Source organism: Lissotriton vulgaris, chromosome 3_2, assembly GCF_964263255.1.
Source record: "Lissotriton vulgaris chromosome 3_2, aLisVul1.2, whole genome shotgun sequence".
NCBI lineage: Eukaryota > Metazoa > Chordata > Amphibia > Caudata > Salamandridae > Lissotriton > Lissotriton vulgaris.
In genome coordinates, this window is record NC_141690.1 from 255,793,963 (window position 1) to 255,799,753 (window position 5,791).

A 5,791-nucleotide genomic window follows, 5' to 3' on the forward strand; every position below is an offset into this window, starting at 1 on the left:
CCCGGAGGATGCCTGTAACTGGCTTGAACTGTATAGAGCTGGGAAAGATGGCTTCGCCTCCACATCTCAGACAATGGCGGAGCCGGGACAGCGACGGCGGTCCACGAGGGTGCGGAGTCGCCGGGGCCGTTCAGGCGGCCCTACTACTGCAGAGACATCGACGGAGCGGAAAGGTGTATTGGAGGTGTTGTCTGCCCTTTCTGGGTCAAGAGAGGATGCCATCGCAGAAGAAGAGAACCCTGGTGACGAGGGAGCATCGACGGACTCGGAGAACTCGGTGACGGATAGTACCGGCACACCGGTGATTACACCAAAATCGGTTGAGGACCTTCTTGATGGACAGGGTTGACGGGGTGAGCTGTATCCTTTTGGGTGGGGGCCCGTACCGGGGGTGGAGGGAGCCGATGGTTCAACATGACCGCAGGAGAAGCGGGGGGTGGGGGGCCCTGCCTTTGCCCCGAGGGTTTCCATTACTGTTTAGGGCTTGCTTTAGTCCTGGCAGCCTGAGCATCGAGGGCCCACTGCCACCGCCCAGCCCGCACCTGGCCCCTAAGGCCTTCCTACGGTGGCGACTGTAGGATTAGTTGGGGACGAGGGGAATTTTGGAGGACATGGTTTGGATGGGAACTAGATGGAGTTATTTGGGTCCTGTTCTGGGGAGGGTGGGCAGGGGTTTGGGTAACGTAAATTTTGTTGAGTTTTGGTTGAGGGAAATGGCCGCCATCAGTGTTGGGGGGATTGTTGTTTGCCTATTGCTGGGACCCAGATGGGGTGACTTTGCATGCACAGTATGGGACAATGGCTGACGTTGCTAATGTGAAGTGTATTACTTGGAACGTGCGGGGGCTTCATACCATGTCTAGGCGGCACAAAGTCCACGCTTATTTAGTGCGTAGGGGAATACAAATGGCGCTACTGCAGGAGACCCATCTGAACAAGGCGGAAGGGGCGGCGCTACAGCGTAGATGGAGGGGACAGGTCTTCTACACGTCGTACTCAGCGTATGCCAGGGGGGCGCTAATCTGGATCCGGGCTGGGGTTCCCTTCCAGGTCACAAACTCAGTGGTAGACCCCGAGGGGCGTTACGTGGCCATCTCTGGCACTCTGGGGGGGAGGGACCTGAACGTTTGCTGTGTTTACGCACCTAACATGGACCAGATTGCCTTCCTTTCTAGGTTGTCGGGCTCGTTAGCCCACTTTTTCACGGGGCCCCTCCTGCTCGGTGGGGACTTCAATCAATCAATCAATCAGTGACACTTATAAAGCGCGCTACATACCCGTGGGGTCTCAAGGCGCTGGGGGGGGGGGGGAGCCGCTACTGCTCGAACAGCCAGGTCTTCAGCTTCTTCCTGAAGGAGAGGTGGTCTTGGGTCAGGCGCAGGTCGGTCGGGAGGGAGTTCCAGGTCTTGGCGGCCAGGTGGGAGAAGGACCTTCCTCCTGTAGTCGCTCTTCGGATGCGGGGGACGGCGGCGAGGGCGTGGTTGGCTGATCGGAGGTGGCGTTTGGGAGCGTAGAAGTTGACTCGGCTGTTGAGGTAGCTCGGGCCTTGGTCGTGTAGGGCTTTGTGTGCGTGGGTGAGGAGGCGGAAGGTGATTCTTTTGTTGACGGGGAGCCAGTGAAGGTCTCGCAGATGTCCGGAGATGTGGCTGGTTCGTGGGATGTCGAGGATGAGTCTGGCTGAGGCGTTCTGGATCCGCTGGAGTCTCTTCTGGAGCTTGGCGGTGGTCCCGGCGTAGAGGGCGTTGCCGTAGTCCAGTCGGCTGGTGACGAGGGCCTGGGTGACGGTCTTCCTGGTCTCGGTGGGGATCCACCAGAAGATCTTCCGTAGCATGCGTAGGATGTTGAAGCATGCCGAGGAGACGTTGTTGACTTGCCTGGTCATGGAGAGGGAGGAGTCCAGGATGAAGCCCAGGTTGCGTGCATGGTCTGTCGGTTTGGGTGCGGTGCCCAGGGCGGGAGGCCACCAGGAGTCGTCCCAGGCGGAGGGAGAGGAGCCCAGGATGAGGACCTCCGTCTTGTCCGAGTTCAGTTTCAGGCGGCTGGTCGTCATCCACTCGGCTACCTCTTTCATCCCTTCGTGCAGGTTGGCTCTGGCGGCGGCGGGGTCGTTGGTCAGGGAGAGGATCAGCTGGGTGTCGTCGGCGTAGGAGATTATGCTGAGGTTGTGTTTGCGTACGATGGCCGCGAGGGGGCTCATGTAGACGTTGAAGAGGGTGGGGCTCAGAGATGATCCTTGGGGGACGCCGCAGATGACTTCGGTGGCCTCTGACTTGTACGGTGGTAGGCGGACTCTCTGTGTTCTCCCGTCGAGGAAGGAGGTGATCCACTCCAGAATCCATTCAGTGGTGGATGTGGAGACTGATCGCTCGCACCCGCCCCTCCCTGATTCTCCGGTCCGCCGCGTGGCCAAGGGCCGTGGCGACTGGCAGACACGGTGGGGGTTGACGGATATTTGGAGAGCGCAACACCCCGACACTAGAGATTACTCCTATTTTTCGGGCCTCCACGAGTTGCACGTTCGGCTGGACGGGTTTCTTGGCTCGACTGAACTGGTTTCAGCGGCCGTCCGTTCCGAATACTTGACTAGGACCATCTCGGACCATAACCCCCTCCTGCTGGCCCTTCGCTGGTTTCCGGGGGCGCCGGCGGTGCCCACCTGGAAGTTACGCCCTGAGATGCTCGAGGATATTGTCTTCAGAGCGGACTTAGGTGATAAGATCGAGGAGTATTTCGCGTCCAACGGGGGCTCTGCGAGCTCGAGAGCGCTGGAATGGGACGCTTTTAAGGTGGTGGTGAGGGGTTATTGCATCACCAAGAAGGTAGGTATGAGGCGGGTTATCCTCGATGACTTGGAGGTGGCCGATCGGAAGCTTCGGGAGTTGGAACTCCACCGCCCCGGGCACCCTGAACTCCAGGGACGCACGGCGGAGGCGAAGGAAGCGGTGGCAGCTGAGGTCGAGCGGCTGCGCTGCTTCGACTACAAGGCCTATACGGTTCGGTCCCTTGCAGAAGGGGATAAAACGAGCGCATTGCTGGCTTGGCTGGCTAACCCTACGCGCCAGACCTCACTGACGACATCCATGCGTATGATGGACGGGACCATGGTGCATACTCAACCGGAGATTCTAGGTTGCTACCGGCGCTACTACGATCAGTTATACCGCAGTTGTGCTGTCAAAGACCCCGACCTTTTTGAGGACTATTTGGGATCCCTGGAGCTCCCGATGGTGGAGCCTGACGTGGCGAAAGCCCTGGGTTCCGATATCGAACTGGGGGAGATCCGCAGCGCCATCAAAAGGATGGCGCGGAACAAGACCCCGGGACTAGACGGTCTTCCGGTGGAATTTTATGCGACCTATGCCGACCTCCTGGCTCCGAGACTGGTGATTGTTTATAGAGAGGCGAGGAGGCTTGGCCGACTGCCTGGCTCGATGCGGGAGGCCCTGGTGGTTCCCCTCCTCAAGCCGGGGCGAGACTCGACCGATCCGGCATCCTACCGGCCCTTATCGATGCTGACGGTCGATTATAAGATTCTGAGCAGCATCCTGGCCTCGAGACTGGTTGGCCACATGGCCTCCCTAGTGCATGAGGACCAGGCCGGGTTCATCCCCAAGCGCAATACGACAATGAACATCCGCAGGTTGTTCCGCTTGCTGGGTGAACCGCTGATGGGTGCTCCATGCCCAGTGGTCCTGTCGGTGGACCTAGAGAAGGCGTTTGATAGCCTGGAATGGGACTACCTACACACGGTGTTGCGACGGTTTGGCCTCGGGGAGGGCTTCATCAAATGGACCGCGGTCTTATACGCCTCCGTGTCGGCCAGGGTTCGGGCGGGCCCATTAATTTCCTCACAGTACCCGGTAGAAAGGGGCACGAGACAGGGCTGTTCGTTATCCCCACTTCTCTTTGCGCTGGCGGTGGAGCCCCTCGCAGTGCTACTCCGGTCGGGGGCGCATTACAGTGGCTTCTGGACCCCTTCGGGCACGCACCATGTTTCGTTATATGCCGACGACTTGTTACTCTTCCTGGAGGACCCAGTCGAGGCCCTACAGGGAGCTAGGACGGCGCTCTCGGCGTTCGGGGCGGTCTCGGGCCTACGGGTAAATTGGACCAAGACGTGCCTCTTCCCGGTCCGTAGAGGCACCCCTAGTCCAGTCCTTAATGGGGGACTTAGATGGGAACCTGACTGTTTCAGATACCTGGGGGTGTACATTTATCATGATCCATCTGACCTCCTGGACGGAAACATCGCCAGGTGCAGTCGAGCTCTACGGGGGAATATGGACTTTTGGGCTACACTGCCGCTTTCGTTGGCGGGGCGGGTCGCCCTCCTCAAAATGGTGGCTCTCCCCCGACTGCTATACTATTTCCGGGCGCTGCCAGTTTGGATCCCACCGGCCACGTTTAGGCTTCTACGGTCGACGGTGACCGGATTCCTTTGGGGCTCGGGCCGCCGTAGAGTGGCCCTTAAGACCCTGATGAGGCCGAAAGCCGAGGGTGGACTTGCGGTGCCGGATTTCGAGAAATATTATCTGGCGGCGCAGCTCCAGACCCTCACCCAGGAGGTTGCCAGGGAATTTCGAGGCCCGGAGGACAGGAGAGGTACAGGGATGGCTAGGCATGTCCTATCTTTCATAGCTCTACGCCAATGTTTGACCTTACAGGACCTAACGTTGGAGGAAAAGACCATCCGACTGTGCTGGAACCGGGCTCACGCCAGGGGCCAACTCCGGATACCGTACGCGCCGGAAATACCATTGGGGATGCTGACGGCGTTGCCCCATGGCGGGGATTGGTCACGATTGGCGGACTGGGAGGACGCGGGGTTGCAGTTGGTGGGGGATCTTTATGAGGCCGGGGTACTTTTGCCTTTCCAGGAGCTCATTGACCGTTTCGAGATTCCCCCAGGGGACTTCCTGTTGCACTCGGCCCTGGTCCGTGCGATCCAGGCGCATTGGAAAGGCGGACAGGAGGAACCTCCTACGTCTCCGGTGTGCCAATACGTCATGATGTCTGCGGGCACGGTGAAGGCGGTCACCTGCCTCTACGGTAGATTGGTCAATGAAGGGTTGACCCCCCTTACGACCCTCAAGGGCCGTTGGGAGGCAGACATAGGCAAGGAAATCCCGGAAGCGACCTGGTCTCAGCTCGTGCGGCGAGCGTGGAAGGGGACGCGTCACGCCCGTTTTCAGTTGGTCCACTATTATGTACTCCATCGAGCATACCTGACCCCGGCAAAAATCCAACAGTATTTCGCTACGGACTCGGCAGCTTGCCCCAGATGCCCGGCGCCAGAGGCAGACCTCCTCCACATGTTGTGGACCTGCCCGGGTCTGTCCTCCTACTGGGCGGAGGTGGAGAAGACCCTGACGGAGGTGACAGGGAGACCCCTATCGATTGATGCGGCGGTGGGTCTGTTGCATTGGTTTCCACATACCCCCAAAACCAAAATTTCCAGTAAATTTATTGATTTAGGACTTCTCTTGGCCAAACGAGAGGTGACCAGGAACTGGAAGGCACGAGCTGGTCCGACTGGGGGCAGATGGCATAGCGAACTATTGAAGTGGGCGGCGGGGGAAAGTACGCTGAGGTATCAACTGGCTGGGAGACAACGTAGCGAGCGAGCACAGGAGACAGCGCTGGAATGGGAGACACTAGTGCAGGCCCTCAGAGACTATTGCGCCCCCAGCGACTCTGATAGTGAGATGGAAGCGCGCCCTGAGTCCCGATAGGCGATGGTGTTTTCTGTTACTGATACGCTTATCTTGGGTCCTCTTACGAATCCTATTGC